General features: G+C 39.2%; 1 protein-coding gene across 11 annotated transcripts in view; it reads right to left on the bottom strand.

Moving 5' to 3' along the window:
- Positions 1 to 10,251, bottom strand: part of RAD51B (RAD51 paralog B) — a 623,368-nt gene that overhangs the window by 87,377 nt on the left and 525,740 nt on the right. The gene's annotated exons all lie outside the window — the stretch shown is intronic.

The raw sequence follows: 10,251 nt of genomic DNA, 5'->3' as shown, positions 1-10,251 counted from the left end.
ATACAAATGTATACAGTCAAAGAATATGGGTCATTCTTTCTATATTAAATCTCAAATTTATTGGGGCGCCTGTGTGGCACAGTTGTTAAGCGGCTGCCTTCAGCTCAGGGCGTGATCCCAGCATCATGGGATCGAGCCTCACATCAGGCTCCTCTGCTATAAGCCTGCTTCTTCCTCTCCCACTCCCCCTGCTGTGTTCCCTCTCTTGCTGGCTGTGTTTATCTCTGTCAAATAAATAAATAAAATCTTTAAAAATAAATAAATAAATAAATATCAATTTTATTGAGGAATTACTTATATGCAATAAAATTCTTTTTTAATATAGACACTTAAGCTATACATTTCCCTTCAAGCACTGATTTAGTTGCATCACATAAGTTTTGGTGTGTTGTATTTTTGTTCTCACTTTCTCAAAGTATTTTCTAATTTCCCTTATGTTTTCTTTGGCTTATTTCTTATTTAGGAGTGTGTGTGAGTGTGCATTTAACTTGCACACATTTGAGAATTCCCCACATTTTCTTCTATTATTGATTACTAATTTTATTCCACTGTGACTAGAGACATATACATGTTTTCCTTCAAGATCAATTTGTGGGGTAATATATGGTCTATCGAGGAGAATGTTCCATGTACACTTGAGAAGAACGTGTACCTGCTATTATTGAGTAGAATGTTCTACAATGCCTATTAGGTCTAGGATTTATAGTGTTGTTCAAGTCTTCTATTTCCTTGTTGACCTTCTGCCTAGTTGTTCTATCTATTATTGAAAGTGGGTATTAAATCTCCAAGTACTATTGTTGAATTGTCTATTACTCCCCTTCAATTCTGTCAGTTTTTACTTCATGTATTTCTGAGTTCAGTTGTTAGATGCATATATGTTTATTATTGCTATGTCTTTCTGATGGATTCACTTTTTTATTCTTTCAAAATGTCCTTTTTTGGGGCACCTGGGTGGCACAGTTGGTTAAGTGTCTGACTCTCCATTTTGGCTCAGGTCATGATCTCAGGGTCATGGGGTTGAGCCCTGTGTCAGGCTCCACTCTCAGTGTGGAGTCTCCTGGAGATTCTCTCTCTCCCTCAGTCCTTCTCCCGACTTGCACTAAATAAATAAATAAATAAATAAATAAATAAATAAATAAATAAATAAAGTCTTTTAAAGAAGAGAGTCCTTTTTTTGCTTCTAGTAATACTTTTTTTAAAAGGATTTTATTTACTTATTTGAGAGAGAGAGAGCATGAGCAGAGAGTGACAGAGGGAGAAGGAGAAGCAGGCTCCCATTTAGCAGGGAGCCCAGAGGTGGGGCTCGATCCCAGCACTCTGAGACTACAACCTGAGCTGAAGGCAGATGCTTAACTGACTGAGCCACACAGGCACCCCTCCAGTAATAATTTTTGTCTCAAAGTCTATTTTGTCTGATGTTGGTAACCAGCTCTCTTTTGGTTACTGTTTGTGAAAGGGCTCCTGAAGCCAATTTCAATGTATGTATATGTTGAGGCTTCCCCATACCAAGAACACAAGACAACTATTTCACCTTTATGGCTCTGAAGCATTTACAGGAACTGGAGACAAAAGAGTTAGTATTATAACAAAGGACATTCCATTACTCTTACTTCTTGGGAAATGCCAAAAGTTTTGGGATCTGTGAGTGAGGAACTGTGGATGAAGACCAAATATATATGGGAAATATATTTGGGTGATCTAAATCACAATATTACCACTTGCATGGTACGTATTTGTCCATCCTTTAACCAATTTATTTTTGACTCCAAAGTGTGTCTCTTGTAGACAGGATTTGGTTGGATCATTTATATACCTGCTTTTGATTGGAATATTCTGCCAATCTCTGCTTTGGATTGGAATATTTAGTTCAGTCTATGCCCATACCACCCTGAATGTGCCCGATCTTGTCTGGAATATTTAGTTCATTTACTTTTAATGTAATTATTGATAAGGTAGGCTATATCTACCATTTTGCTATTTGTTTTTCTGTGTACCTTATGTTTTTTTTTGCTCCTCTGTTTTTCCTTTACTGATTTCTTTGTGTAAGATATTTTTCTAGTATACCATTTTAATTCTCTTATTTCTTTTACTATACATTCTTAAGTTATTTCCTTATAGGTTGCTCTGGGAATTGCTATTAAAATTTTAACTTTAAACAATTTGGTTCAGATTAATAACACTTTAATTTCAATTATTTACAAAAACTTTGCTCCAATATAGCTTCATTATCCTCCTTTCCTTTGTACTATTGTTATACAAATCACATCTTTATGCATGTGATCAACATAGTTTTATATTTATTACTTTATGCAGTTGTCTTTCAAATCAGATAGGGGAAGAAAAGAACTACAAAAAAAAATACATTCATACTGTCTCTTATATTTACCTATGTATTTACCTTTACGGACGCTCCTTGTTTTATCATGTGGATCTGACTTACCCTCTAGTGTCTTTTCATTTCACTCCTTTAAGTACTTCTTGTATGTCAGGTATACTAGTGACAAATTCTCAGATTTTGTATTTCTGAAAGTATCTTACTTTATCCTCATTTTTGAAGGATAGTTTTGCTAGATATACAATCCTTGGTTGACAGTCTTTCTTTCAGCAATTTGAATATGTCATTCCACTGCCTTCTGGCCTCTATGGTTTCTGGTGAGAAGTCAGCCAACTAATTTTATTGAGGATCCTTTATACATGAAATCACTTAGTGACTACTAATTGAATAGCTAATGATAAAAAAGATTCTCTGTATGCCTTGAACCTGTAAGTCTCCCCACCTTTGCCAAGGGTCTCTCTGGGTGTTGAGGCATGCCTTCAACACTCCAGCAGGCAGTGTAAAACTCTGTCTTAACCTTTACTTCTTGCTTACACAGAGCCTTAAGATCAGCCAGAAGTGAGAGTATAAGGTCCTCTTAGGTCCTTCCTGGGCATGAGCAAAAAGCCCTGTGCATTTGTGTAGCCTCAGGTTCCCTGGTATATGTAGGACATTTACAAAGCTCCCTGTGGACTTCTCATTCCCAGAATTTTTTTTTTTTTTTCCTTTTTTGTCAGCCTCTTGTTAGCCCATCCTGGTAATGGGACCTTAACAGTCATGATGGTAAGTAATTGTCACTGATTATTTTCAACAAATTCCCTGTGGGTAGAGCTGTTCATACAAACCAAACTCTGAGGAGGGTCAAAAAGGACAAGCCTTGAGAATGGAGCTTTCAGTAAGCTGTTACACAGGTCACATGGTGACAATTCTCTTGGATGGGGCTTTTGGGGAGCTGGAAACCTGTTCTGCCTCTTCCAGTGGCTGTTAGGCTGCTGGCTTACAAATTTATTGTAGTTGAAAGATGGTCGGCTTTCAAGATTACTGCAGAGCTGGGGAGGAGGAGGATGGGATTAGGGAAAGTTAAAATGCCACAAATGTTATTGTTCTTAACAGAATTCTTCTGCTTTTCTTGAATAAACACTCCTCAAATTGTTGCAAGCTATAATTTCCAGAGTTCTGAAAAAGTTGATTTTGACAGTTTTTGTCAATGTTCTTCCTGCAATGTGGAAGTGCAGACATTTTGAGTGCCATATGATGCCCTTCTATATATTGATTCTCTCAAGGCAAATTTTTAGATATCCTGATTCAATATTCATCTGTTATCTCCCATATTCTTTTTCTTTTTTAAATGTTTTCACAGCTTTAGATAATTTGTTTTTTTTTAAGACTGATTTATTTATTTGAGAGAGAGCGTGTGAGTGGGGGGAGGGGCAGAGGGAGAGGAAGAGAGAGAATCCTCAAGCAGACTCCCTGCTGATCACTGAGCCTGATGATCACATGACCCTGAGATCATGACCTGAACTGAAATCTAGAGTCAGACATTTAACTGACTGAGCCACCCAAGCTCCCCTGTTTTGTTTTTAATGAACTTAATGCTTATACATACTCTGAAATAGCAAATAACATCATTTGGTGTTATCTTCCACTCCTTTAACTGAATTTATGTTGGCTATCATATTTTTAATTTCCAGGAGCTTTTTCTTGTCCTCTATTTCTAATTCAGCACATCCTATTCTTATTAATTCTTTAATTCTCAGAAATTAATTATGTAGTTTACATTTTATTTTCCTTCTGAATTTTGCATTAGCTCTAATTCCTCATGGAATTTTTCTCTTTTTTTTCTGTTTGTTTTATTCTCTCTTTGATGTGGGAAGCATTTCCAAATGATCCTTGGTTGTTCAGTCATATTTAAATTATATAATATAAAATATATTTTATTTTAAAAATATAATTAGAAATACTATGTATATGGACAACATTTGTAAACTGGTGGAATCCACTAGAGAGTGATCAATGTCAATGCACAGAGATGCCTTCTCAGAGGAGGACTGGTATTTAAAGAAAAGAGTTCTCCAATCTCTTGTCTAGTTTCCACATTCTAGAAGCAGGGCAGAGAAAGATTGACCGTTTGGCAGGTATAATCCCGTTTTAGCTGTATGCCTCCCCATATCCTCTGCTTTGTTTGGAGTCCCAAGCCTGAAATTTCTCAGATTCATTTTCTCCGAAGATAAATTTTGGCCTTCAACCTGGGTTGGAGAGATTTATCACCTGGCTGTCCAGGGTGACAAAGGGATGTCCAACTATTTCATATATAATTTTCAACCAATCTGTTGTCATCTTCTCTATCTTCTGTGATATCTGGTGCTTGCAAGTTCTGAGAAAACCTCTCGTGTTCTACTGTGGCACTTTGGTTTGCAGTTTCCTCTGTTATGCGCTGTCAATCGTCTATCACTTCCTGTCTTGAATACTTCATTGAAATCTGTTGATGTCTCAAATGATTCTCAATGTCTTTGACCTTTTGGGTTAATATTTTTTTATTACTATTGAGCTGAAGTAATTTCAGATACATCATGAGAAAGAGTAGAGATAAACATAAGTGGTTAAACCTTCACATTAAAGAGGAGGTTGTCTTTGCAAGCTGTAGTTCTATTTCCAATCAGGTAGTGATTTGTTGGCATTGTCATAATATTAGATTTGAGGGTCAGTTACATACACACACACCTACGTATAAGTACTATACCCACCAAAAAGCTCCCCTCGAGCATGGTCAATATAATTTTTAACTATCCTTGGGGCACCTGGGTGGCTCAGTTCTTAAATGTCTGCCTTCAGCTCAGGTCATGATCCCAGGGTCCTGGGATCACGCCCCACATCGGGCTCCCTGCTCAGCAGAGAGCCTGCTTCTCCCTCTCCCTCTGTTTCTCCCACTGTCTGTGCTTTGTCTCTCTCTCTCTGGGTCAAATAAATAAATAAAATCTTAAAAAAAAAAAAAGAGCCTTTAATTTTTAACTATCCTCAAATCATTCTCCCAGGGGGCTAAAAAAATATGGCTTGGGGCAAGTATGATCATTATTACAAAACATAAAATGCTTTGAATTTAGTCAGTTATGGCCTCACATGTTGGCTGTATGATTTTGGGCACCCCAGCTTCTCCAAACCTCACTTCCCTCATCTCTAAAATGAGCACAATAATACCACCCTCGTGTGTTTATTGCAGAGATTCACGAGATGAAGGAAATGAATGAAAAATGGGGTACTTTGTGAGTACCTAAGAAATATTAGCTTTTTTCCACCATGGTGGGGAAGGGGGTAAAAAAACGCAAGAAAGTTAGGGACTTCCCCTGTCTTGAAGGTCAGTCAGCTCAATGATCTGTCTTTGCCATCCATGTAAGAGTGTCTGTGTGTGTAAGGCTAATGTATCATTCCACACACAGGCTGTAGCCCTGTACATTGAGGCTTCAAAGGAGCTTTCTAACCATTACTGAAATTGTTAATATTACCATTGGGTGCTGCTAAACGGAGAAGTAAGAACTGGTTGGATCTAGTAAGTTCATGGCCATCAAATATCGTATTTAAACTTTGTTTTTAACTTTAAAAAAATCAAAAGTTAATGGAAATACCATTGATTTTAACTTTCAAATAAGTATGAGCTGGTTTCATTGTTACCTGAATCTGGAAATTTCAATCTAGCTCCGACTAAAGCAACCAAATACTGTTACACAAAATTTCAAGTGACAAAGATCTATTGCCTTTCTCTACCCTAAATCAGGAGTATAAAAATGACCAGGAAAAAAAAAGATGCACAGGCGGTCTGTCCAGATATAAACACTAAGCTCTCTGAACATGCAGTGAGGCAGGCCTGGCTTCCCAGCACGGTCCACAGGCCCGGAGGAAGCAGAGCTGGATCTTCTTGTCCAGCCCTGCTCAGAAAGACAGCCAAGGTAAGGCAGCTCTGGCCTGCAAAGGTCACAGAAGTAAGGATGTGGCTGTGTGATTATTATGGTAAAAAGATGCCAGGAACTCCGAGGGTGTGTCTTGAATTCTGAAGCACACATCCCTGTTACATCATGCTTGGGCCACACGGGATTTTCTTTCGTCTCACAGGAATTGATTCGAGGAAGGCAACATGTTTCTATGTAAAGAGGCCGAACTCTGGGCTTGACATATCCAAAAACAGCTGGTCAAGTGGGACTGGTTTGTGTAATGTACCACATCCCTGGCTCTGTTCTGATGGGTGGAGAAACTATTGCTAGTGGGAAATCAACACACTCTTTCTTCAGAGCACGGTCAAATTAATTCCCTCTGTTACTGCAGCATTCTTACTATTTCCCTAAAGCCCTCCCCCAGTGAAAAAAAGGGCAGAGGACACAGAGGAAACACAGGACAGGATTGCCAATGAGTTTAAGAGTGTAACAGAGAGACAGTAGAATATCATTACCATCCTTTCCTTTAGGGCTTCAACTAAATCTAGTTTGAACTAGTCTTTGCAACAAGCTTAGTAAGATGGAGGAGAGCTGGAACTTTATACAATAACTCTCTTCGGTGTTGTCAGCACATAACCGGGGACTTGTCAGTTTAATCATTGTTATTTTTAATATTTTTACTGTGACTGTGTCGAAATTTTACACTATATATAAATATACAGTAACTATTTTTTCAAGTATTATTGAAAAATTAAGGTATCTTGAGTCCACAGAAATAGGCTCATAGACTAAAATAATTCAAGAAATGAGGATCTGCAGGAGAAGGACTTTAGAAAGAACTTGGTAAGAAGAGCTTGATAGAAACCAGACTGTTTGTCAACTGGAGTTAAAAAGCTGTCCTATTTCTTTGGGAACCCACCAGGTTTCGATCTGGGGCTTACTTCAAACATCAGGACTCTTGGTGGACTTGGGGTAATAATACTGATAGGACCTAACATTTATTAATTAAGCTCTTGCTATGTGCCGGGCACTGTTGTAAGACATGTAATCCTCATACCAACCTCATGAGGTAAATACTATTATTATCCCCATTTAACCAATGAGGAAACTGAGGTAGAGGTCAAGCAAGTCTATTGATCAATATAGGGTAGTGTCTGGCTTCCCATGCCTAGAACTTTTATTTATAGAAGCCCAAGAACAAGGGAGCCCATGGGGTCTGATTTCAGGGGTGACAGAAGGTCCCTAGTCACAATCTTCCTCCTCTCTTTGACTTGTTAGGGTCTGGAATTCTCAAGAGAGCCATATATTTGGACCAAATCTGTGTCTTCAGGCAGCCTCCATGGTTAACACAAAATGTCCCATCAGGCAGAGCACATTCTCCAGAATGCATCAGTAGGTAATCTTACCTGAAAGGCCGGACCCTGAAGCTGGGAATACAGATGAATATTGACCATGAAAGAGGTCGGAAAACTCACCAACATAAGATGTTCCCTGGGATGAGAAGTCTGGACAGGGCCCTTTGTGGGGTGCGGCACAGCCTGTCACTGAGTCCCCAAAGGAAGGAGGTGGGGAGAGGGATGTTAATGTCTTCCCTTTTTGTTACCATGCTAAGGATTAGTCCTACTCAGAATTTTTAGAGGCCTTTTAAAGTATCCCACTAGCACTTTTTTTCTTAATGTTGACCTGCCTGTACTATGGGACCATTTGCCAGTCCCACTAAACAATTGGCTGGCTTTCTCTTTCTTTACCCCTCCCTGCACTATGAATATAGTTTTACGTTCTTCTGATTATATAAATAACACATGTTCACTATAAATAATTCAAGCAATATAGAGTTATGTGGAATAAAGCAAACCAGCCCCTTCCCAGCAATTCTGGGTGAGGGAAACTTTATGTCAGGAACTACAGAGCAGAGTGTGGGGGTCTAAGCTCTCCTCTCTCTCCTGGGGCCCTTTGGAGGTGGTAGAGGAGGCAAGTCCAGAAGACCTGGCCTTAAAAAGTCCTGAACTCTGGTCCCACGCCTTCCAGTGTCAGCTTCAATCTGTCACCCCTCTGTTCCTGTCCTCCTACCAGGCAGGGAACTGCTTTCTGGAATGACACACAGCAACCTTGGCTTGGCCCAATTAGGAGGCACAACAATGTGAAAAGCGTCTCCTTTGTTCCCTTAGGGTACCCATCTTAAATAACAACCCTCCACTTTTCCCCCTCCTTCCCAAGGATTTAATCATGTTTTAGAAGTAAACTAGAGCTCTGCCTAATGACTACAGGACAAAAGCTTTTTTCACGGAGACAAGAGCCCACACACTGAAGAGTTTTCTCAATGCTGAGGCAGAGTTCTAACACAGCAAGGAGGTGCAAATTAGAGGTAACCACCCTAACGACCCCGCAAGCAGGTTCATCCCTAGGGGAGAGAGCCATGACTCTATAAAAACGGAGATACCAAAAAGGAAGAAAGGTGACAAAAGAGAATGGAAGCAAAAAACAAAAACAAAAGCCAGGTTCAGCAACTCAAGAGTGGAGCGGGGAGACCTCAGTCCTGTGGCATATGGCTGTAGACTCTCAGACTGGGAAGTCACATGATCTGGGGATGGGTGGGGGATGGGCCTAAAGGAATCTCATTGTTCTGAGCTTGGATTATTTGGTGAGACCTGAGCCCTTTCCCAAGCCATCTTCCCCTTTAAAATCAGGATCAAGAGAGAGCACCAATTAAGGCAGGCCTTATTAAAAGACATTTAAAGACAACTCTATTTAAAGATCCATTAAGTCCAGACTAGTACAGAACAACTTTTATGGAGTATTTGTGTAATGTTTACTATCTTCTTTGGGGTTCCCAGGTAGAAGGGGTTAGACAAGGTTAACAATGAAGCAAAGCATGCCTGTAATAATAATAGACTTAAATCAGCTATTTCTGGAGTGAAATTATCGATTGCTACTTCTCTAGCTTGGATCAAAGTTATTTGTTTCTTTAAATAATTAAAAACAAAAATACCTAAAGTATTTTGAGTTTAAGAAACATGGTATTTCATTCATTTTAATGTCATCATCCTCTTGACCACATTTCTGTTATATCTACACCACAGCGTACTATGCTGCTATGAAAACCTAGTAACTATACCAGTAACTATATTTACACAGCAAGATTATCGAAAATGTAAGGATGATTTAGAAAGCAGGTTATAGAACATTAGCTATTGTGAGCACACACATATTTTCATATACACATAGAAAAAGTCTACAAGATTATATGCCTCTAGTGGATTTTCCTTCCTACTAGGTATTGCTCCATATTGCTTGATTACTTCTCCACAAGTATGCATTACTTTTATGTTTCCCATCTCAGAATAAATAAACAGAAGCATCCTATCTCTTGTACAGGTAGGAAAGTCAAGTTAAAGAAAGGGCGCGTGCTCTGCCATACTCAGTCTGCAAACTACCCAGGATATGCAACTCATTGTTGCCAGAAGTTTTCTGTTGAGCAGGCAGAGGCTCTAGCTGAATGCCACTGGAAGTAGATCATGCCAGAATGAAAATACAGGACCTAAAAAGGGCAGACACACTTTGTAATTATATAAGGACATTATATTTACAGTAAGTATAAGCAATGGTTACTTAGAGCTGAATGACTTATTTTATGTTATACTAATTCAACAAATATTTACTGAGAACCTCCTATGTCCCAGGTACTGGGCTAGACATTAGGGAAAACAGAGATGGATATGATGAGGTCCCTGCTCCTACGAAGCTAAATGGCCAGCTTTGAAGTAACCCAGAAGGCCTCAGGAATCCGGAAGATGACACATGCTGAAAAATACTTGCTTCCCAGCGCCTTACTTCAGGACGAACAATAGTCCAAGGCTTTCAGGGCTTAAACGCCTGTTCCTCTTGCTTTTCCAGATCAGAGGTATCGTAGTAGAGTATATGGCTCATATAGCTACAGAATCTTAAAGTGAGCTTTCTCTCTCCATCAGACAAGCAAGACCCCTACGTATAACCCAACAGTCCTTACCCCCAGAC

This window comes from Ailuropoda melanoleuca, chromosome 14 (assembly GCF_002007445.2).
Source record: "Ailuropoda melanoleuca isolate Jingjing chromosome 14, ASM200744v2, whole genome shotgun sequence".
Lineage (NCBI taxonomy): Eukaryota > Metazoa > Chordata > Mammalia > Carnivora > Ursidae > Ailuropoda > Ailuropoda melanoleuca.
The sequence above is the reverse complement of the archived record's forward strand: the minus strand, read 5'-3'. Positions and strand labels throughout refer to the sequence as shown.